This window comes from Bos indicus x Bos taurus, unplaced genomic scaffold (genome assembly GCF_003369695.1).
Source record: "Bos indicus x Bos taurus breed Angus x Brahman F1 hybrid unplaced genomic scaffold, Bos_hybrid_MaternalHap_v2.0 tig00003474_arrow_arrow_obj, whole genome shotgun sequence".
NCBI classification, from domain to species: domain Eukaryota; kingdom Metazoa; phylum Chordata; class Mammalia; order Artiodactyla; family Bovidae; genus Bos; species Bos indicus x Bos taurus.
The window spans coordinates 2,331-20,679 of record NW_020867678.1 but is presented as its reverse complement, the minus strand read 5'-3'; the positions used below and the strand labels follow the sequence as shown (position 1 = coordinate 20,679).

Here is an 18,349-nt window from a genome sequence, read left to right as displayed (position 1 = left end):
GTTAGGTACCTTTTCTACACTTCACTTGTTGTCATAGGTTCAGTAACCTGCATCATCACTAAACATGATCTTGGGTGGTGGTACAAGCTGTTTCCTTTTCTCCTTCAAACAGAAAGGTCTGGACGGCTTTGCTGAGAGGTTTCTTACTGTTGCTAGTGGTTCTCCTGAGCAGCATCTGGCGATGAACACAGTCCTTTCATCAGGGCAGTTCATGCCATGCAGGGTTCACAGTGCTGGCGTGGCTCCGCTGTCCTGCCTGGCAGGGCCATCTGGTCGCTGGATTCAAGGGAGAGTGGAGCCTGGCTGCAGGGAGGCTCCAGGCCAGGATCTGTGCACTCAGTAGGGTGTTCTCGCTGCCCCACGGCCCCACTTCTCTTGAACAAGACAGTCCTTTAAGATGGCATTAAGCTAGAACAACACATTTTTTTGTACTTGGTGGATAGCATCGCTACTATGTTTTCAAATAAGTTTCTGGTTATAATGTAAAGCCTGTGTGATTGCCTTTTTCGACACAGTCTATCGTTAGCCAGTTTCACACTTACCTCACTCCCTCAGCTGCCGCCTTTACCGGAAGAGGTACAAGATGACAAGACCGCCATCAAATGTGAAGCCTCGACCCCCGCCGTGCTGCGGTTCCTTCGGCTAGACCGGCTGGACAGGGGGTCACCGCACAGAGCCAGCTACGAGGACATCAGGGACGCCCGCAAGTAAGGGGCCTGCGCGCCTCGTCGTCAGTCTCAGGAGCCCTGCGCCTCTTGTCTTCAAAGAGTTGCAGAGATGATTGTAAAGGAATCCCACTGGATTCAGTGCCTGTGTTTAGTGGTGAACTTCAGGTGCTGGGGTAGAAGAGCTCAGTGACCTCAGTGATTTTAGAAAACATCCGTCTCTACGTATGGACTCCTGTGGGAGATTTCTTCCTGCTCTTGCTAGAGCTCTGCCCGGCCTGGGTGCATTCCTGATGGTTACGGCTCCATGCCTCTTGGATTTGCTCTTGAGGGTCCCTCCCTTTTTCTCAGGGGTCTCCTCTCAGGAGACTGTCTGTCACCTCCTGTGACTGACCCTGTCCTCATTCAGACCCCCACCTGCTGAGCTCCCGTTGTGAGCCAGGCAGCACTCGATGGAGGGCACATGTGGTCACCTGACCAGCAGCCCTGCACGGTGACCATCACTCTCCTGCCACGGCCGGGGACGGTCACCCTGCGGGAAGCGGGGGGAACTGCCCAGAGCAGGGGAGCTCGCCTTCTCTGGGAGGGTCATCACCTGCCGAGCAGCGACCCTGAGGGAGGGTTGGAGAGCCCTCTGCACCAGCTCGTCTGCAGTGAAGCCCTCCTCAGGGGAGAGCTCCAGGCAGAGAATCTCAGCTTCCTGGGGCCGTTGTTTGTGGCCGGAAGCCTGCATTGCTCGTGTGGCGTGTGGTTGGTGAAGGAGACTCCACTGTCTGCTGCGAGGTTGAGGCGCGGGTGTTGCTGGGTGGCCGGTTCTATCAGTAGGTCTTGTGGACGGGTGTGTGTTTGCCCAGGGCGCCGGTTAAAGGTTGTTTTCTCTCCCCAAAGCTTGACAGGCTCTCAGGACGGCCCCAGGGGCAACCCCAGCAGCAGCAGCAGCAGCCAGGACTCGCTGCAGAAAGCCCCAAAGAAGAAGGGCATCAAGTCCTCCATCGGCCATTTGTTTGGCAAGAAGGAGAAGGGCCGGCCTGGACACCCCGGCAAGGAGGCGCTAGGACCAGGTGGGTGCTTCACCGTTCAGAGGGAGGAGGGTCTGCATGCATGTCCCTTCTGTGTCTCCCCCGCTGTCCCCACGAGGCCCCTGTCACTCACGCTGGGTGTCCTCCTGGAAGGAGCAGAGGAGGCATCTGTCTTCTTTAGGGTCCGAGATGATCGGATCAGTTGATGAATGGATGTGTGGATGGATGGAAGAATTAAGAGTTAAAGGATGGATGGATTAGTGAGTGGATGGATGGATGAACAGATGGTTGGCCAGATGGGTGGATGAACAGAGCGTGGAATGAATATTGCAGATGTTTATACTCCAGTGCTAGAAACATACTCTACGAATTGATTGAGTAGGACCTGGGCAATGATTGTTTCCTCCAGAACAGTGACAAGTGTTTGGAAATGGCCTAAGTGCTCATCAGTGAGGGGTGAGGTAAAATCTGTGGACACCCCACAAGGAACAGTACCTCTCCTTCCTGCCCCTTTCCCCATCCCCAGGAGCTCATCAGGGGTTCTGCCCATGCTACCTACTCCATCCCACAACCACGCAGGTCCTCCTGACGTCTCCTCATCACACAGTGTTATCATCAGGCCGCCGTCTCACTCGGCTTCATCTCCTTAAGAACAGGATATGTTCCTGCCTCTTCAGCCAGAGATTTGTTGAGTGTCTTGTTTGTGCTGGGTGTGGGATTTATAAGGGTAAGTAAAACAGATATGGTCTGGAGTACAGTTAAGTGAGAAGAGAGAAAAAGGAGCAGATTATTAAATGCTATCCTTATTATTAATAAATATAACGCTGAGATGGATGGTGCATTGATTATATACCAGATGCTGTGTGTGCCCCTTACCAAACAGGTGCTGCCACCTCCCGATTTACAGAGGAGGAGACAGTGATGGTCATGCGGTTAGGGAGTGGTGAGGGCAGGTTCACACCCATGCAGTGGGACCATGCACTTTGCCGAGCCCCAGCCACCTCTCTGGTGGATGCAACAGGAATGAGATGGTTCTATGGCATCGCTGATTCGATGGACATGAGTTTGAGCAAACTCCAGGAGATAGTGAATTACAGGAAAGCCTGGAGTGCTGCAGTCCGTGGAGTGGCAAAGAGTCGGACACAACTGAGCGACTGAACTAAAACCTGAGTGTGTGCTGAACTGCTTCAGTCGTGTCTGACTCTCTGTGACCCCAGGGACTGTAGCCCACTAGCTCCTCTGTCCATGGGATTCTCCAGGCAAGAAGACTGGGAGTGGGTTGCCATGCCCTCCTCCAGGGGCATCGAACCCACATCTCTCATTATCTCTTGCAGTGGCAGGCAGGATCTTTACCGCTAGAACCACCTGGAAAGCCCCAGTGAACGCTGACAACTAGGAAATGCAGAAAATAAGGGCTGCTCCTAAGTTAAACTGGAAGAGCAGCAAGCACAGTGTGTAAAGAGGAAAACACACGATGACCGACAACAGTGCTGACAGAAACAAGCAGGGATGCGTTCACCCACATCAAGAAAATGTGCCATTCGGAACAGGAGCCCTTGGAGGGACAGTTGGAACCGGAATGAAAACTGAGGCCATGGTAGGCAGTGCCCACTCACACGGCCCGAGTGGAGTGGTGTCACTCACCGGGCTTTCTGCGTCCCCAGAGCTGCTGGCAGTAACATCTGGGCGCTGAGGCCGAGCAACGTCCCCGAGTGAGCTAAGGCACCCCTGCTCTCCTTCCAGTGCTGCTGCGGGGCCCTCTGTGGGCGGCCACCCTCATCCCCTGCTCTGCCACCCACTGGGGCCCGACTGTTCCCCTGGGATCCTTTCAGCCCTTGAGCTTGTGTGTTCCCAGCCCTCTGCCACACCGGACTGGGATGCAACTCAGGACTTGGGCTTGAGATATCGAGGAGACCGTGAATCTGGAAGGACACAGCCCTGGGGCCCTCGAGTGACCACGTGAGAGAGCTGGAGAGCAAAGCCCCCTCAGGGAGGAAGCAGAGCTTTGAAACATGCCCACACCCACCGCTGCCTCCGGCACAAGTGCCTCTCCTTTGCCTCTCCTTGGCCTGAAACAGACCCCAGCTGCTACTGCTGCTCCGCAGGTGATTGCTAAAGATGCACCTCCTGCAAGAGCTATTGTCCTGCTGCTCTGGGGCTGCCTAAGTGTGCTCAGGAGTGTCAGACAAGTGGGGCTGCCACGCCTGATGCTGGGGGAGGGCCTGATGCTGGACTAGGGCCTGATGCTGGGGGAGGTCCTGATCTTGGACTAGGGCCTGATGCTGGAGGAGGGCTGATGCTGGGGAGGGCCTGATGCTTGGGGAGGGTCTGATGCTGGACTATGGCCTGATGCTGGGGGTAAACGTCTGATGCTGGCGGGAAGGTGTGATGATGGTGGGCAGCCTGCTCCCAGATGTACGCAGAGTTATGATTATAAATATGAGAAATCTTTTTTTCATACTTTCCTGACCACCTTGCTATGTTCTTTTTTTCTGAAGCATAATTCTGTGCAATATAGATTTGATTTCTGCCATACATCAACATGAATTAGCCATAGGTGTACATATGTCCCCTCCCTCTTGAATCTCCCTCCCACCTCCCTTTGCTACATTCTTGTCTCTATGCATATATGAATAATAAAGACTTGACTAAAATAACATCAAAAGCTCCCACACACAAGCATGCACACGCACACTCGCTAGTGCATCATTCGGGTCCGCGTCAGGGTTGCCCTCGGCCACCCCGCCCTGGGATCCACGGTGAGCCTTGACACCTGCACTTTGTTCCCACCCTGGGCCCGCTGCCCACGCCTCAGTAGCAGAGGGGCCTTGTCCCCGCAGATGCTGAAGTGATGAAGCCTCTTGTCTCTGGAGCCAAGGGTACAAACACCTAGTCGGTCGTCCTTTGGGGACACCTATACTTCTGCCTTCTAGCCTTTCCATTGTATCCATCCGTTTCTCTTAACAGAATGTCCGTGTGATGACACGGGCTCCCATTACCAGCTCTGGTCTGTTCTCATTGAGAGTACAGCTTACCCTCGGCACTCTTTATTGGCAGCAGGAAATTTTGCTCCAGTACTTTATTGAAGCAGTGAGTGCAGTGAAGTCGCTCAGTCGTGTCTGACTCTTTGCGACCCTGTGGACTGTAGCCCGCCAGGCTCCTCTGTCCATGGGATTCTCCAAGCAAGAATGCTGGAGTGGGTTGCCATTTCCTTCTCCAGGGGATCTTCCCAACCCAGGGATCGAACACGGGTCTCCGGCATTGCAGGCAGACGCTTTATCCTCTGAGTCACCAGGGAAGCTCTGACTTTATTGAAAGAAAGCAATAAATAATACTGTGATTAAAATAGTTCAAAAGTAGACTGTACATACTTTGTCACATATTCAGGAAGATCACAAAAGATTAATAGAAAAACAGAATGGTAACAATGAATTGTACAAGGAAATTAAAGGCAGAACCCACATGTAGAGAGACATGCTGTCTCTGTCTACCGAGATATCAGCTGCATAAGGCACCATGATCTGAACGCATCTCTTACTAGCTTTTTTAATGTGCTGCTGAAAAAGTAAAAGTTACATTTGCTACTTATACTATCCAAAATGGCTATGTCATCAAAATCTAAAAATGTACGCCTAGGTCCATTCTTTAAACATGTTTACAAACAGATGTAAAAAGATGATTTACATAAGAAAAATAAGGCCTTTGTCAGAGCTGCACTATGCTGTCTGTCTGTCCGGGATGTGGTGCCCTCACTGTTCAGCTCGATGGCTCCGCAGCGGGTGCAGGGCACCGCGGTTGGTCCTCGAAGAGTCTCACCGGAGGCGAGGGATCCAGGGCCACAGAGACTAGGTTACCGGAGAGATTTTCATAGTCGTCTTCTAGTCATCCTTTCAGCCCAAATTTCATTAGAAGCTCACATTTAACACCCAGTACTTTTAAATCGCTTCACACTGCAGACAAAAAGCATTTCTTCCTAGAAAAAAAGTACAGTTTAGGTCAGTCGTTAAAATACAACAATTTGTTGAAATTAAGTTCGCTCATTTCAGAGTGATTGTTGGACAGCTTGGTTACATTCTGGAAGGATAATGCACACCGTGTCATGATGATTTTACAATCGCAGTAAAACCCCTTCTCTCATGGTTTAACATTTAAAAATTAAACAAGAATAATTACAATAAATGCATCATTTATAAAAGCCCTATATTTGTTCATAGGATTTATACAGACAAGCATTACAGTACATACATTTGAAAGACTAAAATCAGGTATCAGAACATGAACTGATCTGAAAGGAGATTCATAGCCCAGATATACAAGACAAAGTAAATATATAAATGAAGTCATAAGTTTACATAAATATAAGAAACATTAAATTTTAAAATATTTCCTCTATGGTATTCATGAATTTTTCACTAATTAAAAACTCTGTAATAAAATATCTTAGGGTCCATATACAAGTATTAACAGATTAACGATTGCATTGAGTTCAAAATGTAGTCTTTGTCATATTCTGGACACTGTATAGTCACCTGCAGAATTAGTGCAGGTAAACTGGAAACAAACAGACGAGTCAGTCCTGGGACGGCGACTGGTGCCCGAGTCCCTGCCCCTTCAGACACCCCCCCACCCCATTCTGGGCTTCAGCTGCTTTGAGAATCCAGAGAAACACGAAGGACCAAGCAGATCAAGGAGAGAACTCTGTGGCTGACTTTATTCTGACATATAGCTAAAAGCTGCTGGTAAAAAAACTTAAAACCCAATCTAGCTTTCCAGCTGAGCCGTGAACAGGACAGAGCAGACAGCCTCCTGCTCTCAGAGCGGCTCGAGCAGGGCTGGGCTCCCGGGCCGGACCCACCAGAGGACCACCCAGAGCAGCAGCTGCAAGGGACCGTGGCCCCTCAGCGGCAGCCAACACCCAGATGCCGGTGCACTTCAGTGTTAAACACTGGCCTCCAGACGGAGAGGCCCAGGGCAGGGCAGCCTCGTGAACCCTGATGCTCTGGGCCCTGTTCCCTCTGAGAACGTGCACGCAGGGCGTGGCCAGCAGCACTGCAGCTATGGGAGACACACCTGTGGGCACGGATGCGAGTGAGACTCGGGCCGTTCTCTGACTACTCCGGCGGCAGCCAGGTGCCAAGGTCATGTTCTCTGCTGCTGAGGGCTCTCCCGGGCCGACCTCCGGAGACCCGCTGACCCTCCACTCTTAGGGTGTGGCCTCCATGCCCCTGCGGGACCAGGCCGGCCTGTACTCACCCCGAAGCTCAGCAGGAGTAAGTCCTGACTGTAGCAGAATCCAGCCTCTGCGTTCCCGCCACGCTGCATGGTCCCATGAGCGCGGGAGGAAGTGTGCAAACACAGACTGCGGTTAGTCGTGCAACGTCACATGGGGCACGAGGACACACACACTCACACCCGCAGCAGCGCCCACTCCTACTGAGGGTCTGGGGAAAGTTTTAGAGGGTGGATGAGCCGGAGAGAGCGAGCCTGGGGGCTGTCACGTGGGGGTCCCTGCCACCTGGATGGGGGAGGCGGGGTGGTCACACTAGAGCAGCACCGGCACATTTGATGACAGAAATGCTGTCATGGGGACAGCTACTCCACGTGACCAGCTAGCTGCCAGTCTCTCCTGAGACCTCCAGATTCACAGAGCTCCAGATTCACATATTCGACACAGTCTATTGTTACCCAGTTTTACACTTACCTCATTCCCTCAGCTGCCAGCTTTACAGGAAGAGGTATGAGATGACAAGACCACCATCAAATGTGAAACCTTGACCCCCACCTCTCTGCGGTGCCTTCGGCTGGACTGGCTGCAGACGGGGTGCTGTGCATGGCCAGACACGAGGACATGAGGGACGCCCGCAAGTAAGGAGCCTGCGCTCCTCGTTGTCAGTTTCAGGAGCCCTGTGCCTCTTGAAAGTGATGGAAGGATAATTTTAAAGGAATCCCAGTGGATTTGGTGCCTGTGTCTAGGGGTGTGTGTGTGCATGTGTGTGTTTTCTGGTAGGCAGGTTTCTCTGGATCTGGTGTTAAGGTGGATGTCTAACTCTGTGTGTGTGTGTGTGTGCGCATGCACAAGTGGGTTGTTCTTTGCTCTGTTGCTATGCATGGCAAATTCTAGGATGTTCTGGTGGCTTCATAGAGAACAATTCAAAGTACGAGGATTTTCTGACCACAGTGGGTAATCTCAGTTCTGTCTGTCAATCAGAGACAACATTGACTCAGGGAAAATGCCTTATCTATAAAACGTGAAAAAATGTTTTAGTATTCCAGAAAAAATATCACTTAAATATAGTTTAACATTTGTGGCATTATAGATGTGAAAATCAGTTTGTTTCTCAAAACTATTTTCTTTCTATTAAGCCCCAATTTGTCTCAAAAGTATTTTTAATTGCTAAATGTACACAGCCAATGCATCCACTTTCAGAGCATTTTTGAGGGTTGGTGAATCTCAGATTTTCACGTTGCATGGAAACTCCCAGGGAGAGAACTGCGGGGTCAACCAGGTGCTGGACGCGCTCCGTGAGGAGGGGAGGCCGAGGCCGAGGGACCGTCCGCATCCCTGTTGGTCATTGCAGTGTCCTGGGTGTGCAGGGACTCCCCTCAGGCATCACGTACCTCCTGCTCTAAATGCTGTCTTTCCTCTTCCCCTTGGTGGACACTGTCACGCGCCAGCTCGCAGGGGAAGCCGAGTCAGCAGGTGTGCTGAGCTGTGTGTGTCCTGAAGCCTCCCCATGGGGCTCGTCCCCAGCTCCAGGCTCTGAGCTGAGCAGCGCTGCAGGAGTGGGGCATGGTGTTGGTGAAGGGGAGCCCAGCGAACCCTCGTAGGAGGTGCTGGGCTGTGTGGACGGTCAGTCTCGGAAAACAAGGCCACACCTGTTGTCTGGGTGGTGCCACGTGTGTAGCATTTGATGGGAAGAAGCTCACACAGCCATCTTGTTAGGAAAGACAGCTTGACCGTGGTGCTCATGTCCTGCTTTAAAGTGCCCGTTGTCATCCACAGATGGTGTGGCCCTCTCTCGGGCATGTCTGTTCCCCATAGAATTCACCGTATTTCCGAATGTCTTTCTGCTGTGACTCTAATTTTAAGGCAAGGAAGCATGCCACGTCAGTTTACTGCTAAGCAAGTGTTTTAACGAATTGTACTTGGGGTCGCAAATTTGACCCTCGAGGGGGCAGAGGAGGTCTGAGCTAAGTAGCCCCGCAGGGTGGCCCGAGCAGGGTCATCACAGCATTCCACAGAGCAGGCAGCCCCCCAGGCTCGTCTCTGAAGCTGTCTCTGTAAAGCTAGGTTTCAGATGAGAGTGAGCCAGTGACAGCAGAGTGATGCAATATCTTATAGCTGAGGAAGGAAATAAAGCCCAGCAGAAGCCAAGCGAGTCTTCCATTTGCTTCTGGATGGTGCTTGTGGTTGGGACGCGAACTCCAGGCACGTGATACATGCCTTGTTCCCCTGGGATATAGGAATTTAAAAAGTTTGCCTTTTTTAAAACCTCTCCCTGAGCTATTAAGGGGCTTCCCTGGTAGCTCAGACGGTAAAGCATCTGCCTTTACCAATGTGGCAAACCTGGGTTTGATCCCTGGGAGATCCAAGATCCCCTGGAGAAGGAAATGGTAACTAACCCACTCTAGTACTCTTGCTTGGAAAATTCCATGGGTAGAGGAGCCTGCTAGGCTACAGTCCATGGGGTTGCAAAAACTTGGGCACGACTGAGTGAATTCACTTTCACTTTCACTTTCACTTCTTGAGCTATTAAGATACCTGTTGTGTTTTCTGGTATAATTATTCCTAGAAAATAGAATATTTACTATTCTAGGAAACCTAAGGTTGACTTAAAGGAACAGTTACTTGAAATTTGATGTGAAACATTTCGAGCTTTAACCATACATAGACTTCACAATCTTAAGTCAAGTCTAATGCCATTTGAGTGTATTGAAAAGCCACTGTGTATCTTTAGGGAATTCCCTAGCAGTCCAATAGCTAGGACTCTGCACTTCCACTACATGGGGCCTGGGGTTTGATCCCTGGTTGGAGAACTAGGGTCCCGCAATCCACACAGCGGCCTAGTCAAAAAAGAATGACCAGTATCTTAATTTAGTACATGGCTAATTAGCTGAACAGCAGTGCAGGATAGAAACAGCCCCCATCCAGCCCTCTCCTTGCTTGCTGTATTAGAGTGTTCTGTGTTGAAAGTCTGCGCTGCTCTTTGTGTGTCTGTTGTGAAATGCTGTGCATCCCTGAAGCTCTCTCAGGGACAGGTTCCTCTGCTCAGACCCCAGTGTGGTTTCCTCTTCTACGTATCTGTCCTCACTGTTTAGAAAGGGAAGAGTGGATGTTTTTCCTTGACTGCCCTCCTCCCTTGGATGTGCAGACTTCTGAATCCTTTAAGGTTGGCGATAACTCTTTCATCGGGAAGGAGGTGATTCTATAAGGAATTGTGGGAACTCATTCAGCATTTCATGACTCAGGTGTTCTTTGTAATATGTCTGAACTCTCATTAAGTAGATGGTTTAGAAGATTAAAGGAAAATGATGAGATGCATACTATTTCACTTTTCAAATTTATAAAGAGAATAAATACTTAGGTTAACTTGTTTTATACCCGTGTGTAGTAGTGATTCTTGAATTTTGAATGTTTCCTTACTTGTAGGCATGAGTTGCTGGAGGAAGCCGGGAGACAAGGCGTGCCTTTGCACAGTGGGACGGGCCAACAGTTGTGGTCTGGCTGGAGGTGTGTATGCACCCCCTCACCTCCACCCACACCCGCGCCCGCACCTGCGGCCGGTGCATCAGTCCCTCCACAGCCACGCATAACATCCTGCCTCCTGTCTCCCGTACCCAGCTCTGGGTCGGGATGCCGGCCTAGTAGGTGGCTGCTTGCCGAGCCAACGTGAAGAGCGGCGTCATCATGTCTGCCCTGTCACACGGAGATCCAGCGTGAGATCGGCATCAGCAACCCGCCGCATCGGCTGAAGCTGCGCCTGGCGATCCAGGAGATCATGTCCCTGACAGGCCCCTAGCCCCTCCCACGTCCAGAACGGTGCACCTCCCTCCTTCAGTAGGGAGAGATAGCACCCCCCCCCCCGCCCGCCCCGGTTGTGTCGCTTGCGGGGTTCTCTATACAGATCTCCTCTGTTCCTGCTTAAATAAAGTTCTAGCATTCAAAACCATGACAGCTTTTCATTTGCGGCAGTTGTGTTGTTAAAAGATAGATGATGAATACTTCATACAGATTATTTTTGTAACAGCTGGGCTGCAGTGGCAGTGTAATACAGAAATGGAAGTTTTTGAAAACATGAAAAAGGGACTTTTGAAAATGTGAAAAGTGTAAAAAGAAAGGAAGTTTTTGAAAATGTATTAAAAGAAATGTAAATATAAATGTCAAGAAAGTGAAAGAAAAGGCTTAGCCCCCAGGCTGCATTGTTTTTCCCTCATTTGACTTGTCAGGCCTGTCCTATTCGGCAGATTCCTTTATGGGAGCTGTAGACCCTGGGCTCTCAGGGTTTTAAGAGTCTGTACATCCGCCAGGTCACACCAAGTCCTATCGTGCTCATCCAAGTTTCCTCCACGTGGGAAGACCTTGAAAGTCCTGTAAGAGGGTCCTCCTAGTTGGAAAAATTAAAACGAATCTGGTGGAAACGTGGATTGCTGCCAGGAGCTCAGGGCCGGCCAGCTCCTCATTTCTCGAGTGCAGACTCAGGACACAGCTCAGTCCCCACACTCGGTGTGTCCACTCTGGAGAGGAACCCTGGTGAGGAGACGTGACCTCCCAGATGTACCTGCCCTGAGGAGCAGGTGGAGCCTGACTCAGGCTCACAGTTATTTTACACAAAAAGAGTGAAGGCTTTCTTGTCCGTTTGTCTTCCTTGTTTCTAAGTGTGAGCGTGAGGGTGGTCAACTCACCCCGCACTGATGCGCTTGTTCCCAGCGTATCTGCTCTGCTCTCTGTGCCCCAGAGGGTTCACCAGAGCCACCTTTTTATAAATGAAGGTGCTGAGGGTTCCCCGGAGGTTTTATTAAAGTATCTCAGTAAAGGGAGCTTCTTATGAGTTGAGTTTAACAGGTGGTAAACTCAAGCAGCAACCCCCGTGAGGATGGGGTTCGGGGTGGGGCATGGGCAGAACCCCTGATGAGCTCCTGGGGATGGGGAAAGAGGCAGGAAGGAGGGTGAGGGCTGTTCCTTGTGGGATGTCCACAGACTGTACCTCCCCCCTCACTGATGAGCACTTAGGCCGTTTTCCAAACACTTGTCACTGTTTTGGAGAAAACAATCATTGCCCAGCTCCTACTCAATTGTGTAGAATATGTTTCTAGAATTGAAGTGTAAACATCTGCTTTATTCATTCCATCCTCCGTTCATCCACCCTTCCAGCCAGCCAGCCAGCCAGCCATCTGTTCATCCATCCATCCACTCACTAATCCATCCATGCATCCACTCAGTAATTCATCCATCCATCCATCCACTCAGTAATTCATCCATCCATGCATCCACCTGTCCATCCAGTCAGTCAATCATCTGTCCATCCATCTGTCTACTCACTAATCCATTCATCCACTCATCCATCCATCCTCCATCTGTCTATCAATCTATCCATCGATCCAACCACCCATCTGTCCATGCATCTATCCAACCACCCATCCATCCATCTACCCATCCACTCATTAATCCATCCAATCATCTGTTCATTTATCCATCCATCCATCCATCTGTTCATTTATCCATCCATCCATCTATACAAACTTCCTTCCTCCCTCCCCCGATCCCTTCCTCCCATCCTTCATTCCTCAGGAGAACTTTACGTTTTTGTGCATATTGGTATTTTATTCCTCTTAAGTTTAATCATAGGGTATTTCTATTTCTCCCAGCACCTTCCTTTTTGGATTGCATCCTTTCTCCGCTGCAGTTTCCAGCAGGTACACTGATTCTTTTGCCAACAATAACTCTGGAGAGTTGTTAGCATCTGACTCCCTGACAGAGCTGTTCTATTATCTACCATGTTTCAGCTGATACTTTTGATTTTTTCAGGTAGGCCATCATATCATCTTCAATCAGTGGCTATTTTATTTCCCTCTTTCAGCAACTACAATTATTATTGACTTTTCTTGTCTGATAGCACATTCTAGAACTTTCAGAGCATTGATAATTAGCAGAGGTGATCACAACATCCTTGACTTGTCCCTGACTTTAATGAGACCACTTGTAACACATCACTATTCAGTGCGATGTTTGGCCCTTGGCTTGAAATAGATGTTTCTAACTCTGTTTCAAAGCTGTCTTTTTTGCTTTTAAAGAGTTTTTAGCAGGAAGATGTTCAGTTCTATCCAGTGAAGTGGGAGACAGAGGATGAGATGGTCATGTTGCATCACAGACTCAATGGACATGAGTTTGAGCAAACTCCAGGAGATAGTGAAGGACAGGGAAGCCTGGGGTGCTGCAGTTCATGGGGTTGCAAAGAGTAAGACACGACTTAGCAACAGAACAACAATAACAACAGCGGGAAGAGGTTGCATTCTATCCAGTCTCTTCTTCAGCATCAAGTCAAGAAGACCACGCATGGAGTAGATTGTAGGAGGCCATGATTCTCCTGCCCTGGCCTGTAACTGCCCCCTTTGCCACATTACTTTGCAACATTTCCTGTCAAGAGGCATGGCATATTTCTACAGCTTCTGGGCTGGCCTTGTGACTTGGCTTGGCCAACAGAAAGAGGCAAAGTGACAAGCTTCCAGGGCCTTGAGAGCATTGCTCTCTGGCCACTTCCCTGTGAACTAGCCCAGGCCAGCCTGCTGGAGGACAAGACTCCCATCATTATCCCTGCCAACAGCCAGCTTGTCCATCATGAACCATGGCTACCCTTGAGCAGCCAACCTCAGCTAACCCACCAGCTGACTGTGGATGCAGGAGTGTCCCCACTGGAGATCGACCACACATCAGGCCCCAATCAGCCCCCCGACCCACAGCCTGATGAGAGATAATGGGTGGCTGTTTGCAGCCACTAAGTTCTGGGTGGTTCACTGTGCAACAGTAGATAACCACACAATGGCTGTTCTCCTTTGGCCTGTTGAACATGAACTGATGTTTACTGTTGTGTCCTGGAAATCAGAGAATGAGTCTGTACGTGTGATCGGGCCCAATTTTTTGACATGCTGCCGAGTTGCCCAAAACTCAGCAAATGTGACCAGGCACTCTTTATCAGAATTGGCTGAGACTTTATAAAATCAAAGGCTCATTTTGTCTTATTGCTTCAAAAAATGATGCTACTGGGATTTCCCTGATGCTCCAGTGGCTAAGACCCCATGCTCCCAATGCAAAGGGCCTGGGTTTGATCCCTGCTCAGGGAATTAGATTCCACGTGCCACGACTAAAGATCCCACGTGCTGCAACTAAAAGATCCAGCGCAATGCAGCTGAGACCCAGCGTGGCCAAATAAGTAACTATTTAAAAACTGGTGCTAAGACCCAGCGTGGCCAAATTAGTAACTATTTAAAAACTGGTGCTAACACCCAGTGTGGCCAAATTAGTAACTATTTAAAAACTGGTGCTAAGACCCAGCGTGGCCAAATAAATAAATATTTAAAAACTGGTGCTGGAGCCAACTTGTGGGAGAGGATGGGGTGTGCTCCCTGGGGTGCTCAGCATGCTGGGTTCCAGGTGTGCGATGCTTAGAGGAGAATGAGTGTGATCTCCAGAGTGAGGACACGGTGGCCGACACCCAGAGGTCTTAGGCCCCATAGACACAGCCAGCTGAGGCCACTTTCTGAGTGGGGAGGAGAGAGGGGGGCTACCGACAGTTGATACCGTCCCATAGTCCGTCACAAAGTCTAAGTCGAAAGAAGCTCCCAGAATACTGCTGTCCCTGGGGTTTTGCTGTGGTGGTTTTAAATTATGTCCTCAAGTTTTGGGGTGTTTCTCTGCTCAGAAGGGAAACCAATCTCCCTCCCCTTGAGTATGGACCGAGCTTAGTGACTCGCTTCTAATGAATAGAATAAGGTAGAAATGACAGCATGTAACTACTGAAAAGAGGGCCGTCAGAGGCATTTCAGACTCTTCCTCACTCTCTCTCGGACTTCCTGCCCTGGGCAAAGCCAGCTGCCATGTTGTGAAGACACTTAAGCAGCCTGAGGAGAGGTCCATGTGGGAGGAGCTGAGGCTCCGCCAACAGCCCTGTGAGTGTGCCATCTTGCAGGCTGTTCTTCCAGCCCCAGAACCACCTTCAGAAACCTGCAGCCCTACATGACATCTTGACGATAACCTCACGAGGGACTCCCAAGCCAGAATGGCACAGCTAAGCCATTTCTGAATTTCTGACCCCACTGAAAGAACCTGAGATAATAAATACACGTTATTTTAAGCCACTAGGTTCTGAGGTTGTTTGTTACACAGCACAAGCTAACTAATATACTTCTTATGGTGGCTCTGGGTGGTGAGTTCATCCATGTCAACTTGTTCTCTTTCATGGACTCAAGGTTCTGGCACAGTTTTCTCTGCTCTAAGATCCCACTAGCATAGACGTCTTAGTTTACTGGATACCCTACTTAAAACGTATGCCAACTCTTTGCTTGATAAAGAGTGAGTTTTGGTTTCTGAGACTGGTGTTGTACCTGAGAAGCAGGTCTCTGACCAAGGCTCATCTACGGACCTCTGCAGGAGAAGACCCCAGAAGCTGCCTGACATCTGTCCTAACCACCCTGCTGTTGGTCTCTCACCCTTGTGTAGGGTTTGGCGGCAAGCTCAACACAGGATACCCCATGTAGACAGAAGCCATGTCATGGATAATTCCATGGTGGGATTACATGGTTGGTGAGAATGCCAAGGTAGATTGAAGCAGGGGTGGGTTCCAGCACTGCCCTCTCCTGATGTCTTCAGACCATCTCGTGGGAGCTTCACACACGTGCCAGAGACAGGCACACAGGATGCCTTTTTGGTAATGAAGCACTTGCACGCGGCCAGCACCCAGGAGCCCCCTTCCTGACCCCCAAGGGGAAACCACTACCCCGATTCTTGTCTGCTCACAACGCTTCACTCACCTATTTCACTCACCTGTCCACCTGGATGCCAAACTTGCCTCCAAACCCCCAGATGGAGTCAACCTGCAAGCAGTGCTTGGAAAGCTTTGACTGGTGTTCATGGCCGACAGCTGACTGGAACAGGGACAAAGTGAAGCATCAGACGCCCACCAGCATTGCCACACTGGACCCGCCCCCCCCCTACCCTGAGGCAGCCTGCACTTCTGCTCAGTGTGGGTGATGCAAACAAAATCACTCAACGTGGAAGCCGGCCCAGAGGGAGGTAACTCCAGGGGGCATCGCAACACCAGGGCCCCCAGTCAGGTGTTCCTGAACCCTCTCCACACCAGGCTCCCCAGAAGTCTCCCAAGAACCCCAGCCACAGGGGGCCTTCTGAGGTGCCTGAGCATGAAGAAACAGGAGGCCAGCCCCGAACCAGAACCACAGAGCCAGCAGCCTGCCAACGACTCCTAAGCCCACTTTCAGGAAGACTGCTGGCCGTGATCACCCTCTTCAGATGGGACACTGCCAAAGCACATGACCCAGGAACCAGGGCACAAACTGGAACACGGATGGCATGCTTCAGGCACACCATACATTCAGTGTCAACACCTGCCACACATCCAGCCCGTCCAGGTGTGCAGTGGGGCCTGCCACCGCCTCATGACCACCAGTCAGGGAAGTGGGTCTGGTGACCTCTCAAGGCCACCTGCTGACCGAGCAGCCCACCCTGAGCTTTCTGCTATGTGGTCAGCAAGCCATGGCCCATGGCCCACGGCCCACATCCAGCACCGAAGTTCTTTGTAAATAACGCTTTCTGGAACATACAGATGTTTCTGAACATGTGTTCATTTACAGAAAATCGAAGCCTAACTTTGTGTCAAGACACTACAGCTAGTTCAGGAGCCAACCGAGACCCTGTGATGTCCAGGAAGCTAAAAATATTTATACCCCGAACTCTGAGCGGCCCCGTGCAGCTCTAGTCACCGAGGCCCGACCCTTAGAGGAAGGCACCAGGCTCCCTTGGCAGAATGGAGAGTGGTCACAGACCTCTTTGTGGACACTGAGGACACAGGACAGATGACTGACGCATGACCCAATGCCAGGTGAGGAGGCGGCTCGGCCAAAGCCCAGTTCCTACTCAGGGGGTCACCCCCACCTTGGCTCCCTCCTAAAATAAAGCGAGGGGCCTGCTGGCACACTACCAACTCCTCTCCCACTTGTTTATCTGGAACTTCAGCAGTAGCGTTTAGGGTCCAACCCCCACAGGGTCACCACCACCTCTGACAACTCTGCAGGCAGCTCAGGGCGCATGTTCTTCCACAGCCGGGGAGCAAAGCAGGTTTTACTTTCCAGTCTGGAGCTGTTACTTTCCCTCCAGGCTGGATCCAATGCCCACAGCTAACAGCCGATCCAGAGCACCGCAGCCTCCAAAAACCTGTGGCAGAGACCACCCATCTGTAGCTTCAGGGGTTGCACCCAGAAAATATCAACAAGGGAACATGGAGGCAGCAGCAGCCAAAGGATCCCCCAGCATGACTCTTCATCACTAAGAAGTCAGAGAGAACTCTTCCAAAATGTGGCCAGAGTGAAAGCTTAGTGATTCTCCCAACTTTGTGATCAAAACAGCTTTCTCCCGTAGATTGGCCTTGGTCCTACGCTGACGAGATTCTCTTTCTTATTAGACAGTCAGCACCAGGCAGAGCACTGCAGGAAGCAGGGATGACACTCTGGTCGTGGGGGGCGCCCCTCTCTCAAGCAGGTACTGGCCTGCGAGTGACAAGTCCTGTCATTCTGGGATTAGTCCGATCTGGGCACAAGAGGGACAGGGTGGAATTACAGAGGAACCCGACCCAGCTGATACCTCAGCACAGAGTAAAGGCAGACATCTCAAGTTACCCAGCCTGGGAAACGTGCACCCACTCCACTGCAGACGCAGCACACCTGCTCTGGTCTACTGTCCTCTCTGCTGGGCGGACACAGCCCCAGCTGACTCAGCCCGAGAGGTCCAATAATCGCCATATGGGAACCTTAAATAGACCCAGGAAATGAAAAATGTCTCCATAAAATCAAGATATATGATCACTGAACAAACTCTGTGTTAGACAACATATGTAAGACACAGTATGGAAAGAAAATGACCTCTGAAGTAAAAAATGGGAAGGGAGAATAAGAAAGCTATTATATTGACAGAATTGTCTGGTCAGAATACAAGCAGTCTACAAAACGAAAATAAAATAGAAGGTAATGCACAGTTGGATGACATCATCCACTCAACGGGCATGAGTCTGAGGAAACTCCAAGAGATACTGAAGGACAGAGAAGCCTGGTGTGCTGCAGTGCACGGGGTCACAAAGAGTTGCCCACGGCTGAGCACCTGAACAACAGCAACAACACTACATGCTTGTGTCAAGTGAGTAGCAGAGATAATAGCTGTTGTGTGTGTGTGTGTGTGTGTGTGTGTGTATCTGTGTGTGTGTGTTAGTAGATTAGTCATGTCCAAGTCTTTGTGACCCCATGGACTGTAGCCCACCAGGCTCCTCTGTCCATGAGATTTCTAGGCAAGAATACTGGAGTGGGTAGCATATACTTGTATGAGTCATACATGTATGTGTATTGTCTATTGGGTAAATCCTTCGAAGTGAAATTGTTGTGTCAGTG

At 50.4% G+C, this 18,349-nt stretch overlaps 1 pseudogene; it reads left to right on the top strand.

Moving 5' to 3' along the window:
- The window catches only part of LOC113889028, a 47,113-nt pseudogene extending 33,456 nt beyond the window's left edge, over positions 1-13,657 (top strand).
- The last annotated feature ends 4,692 nt before the right edge of the window (positions 13,658-18,349 follow it).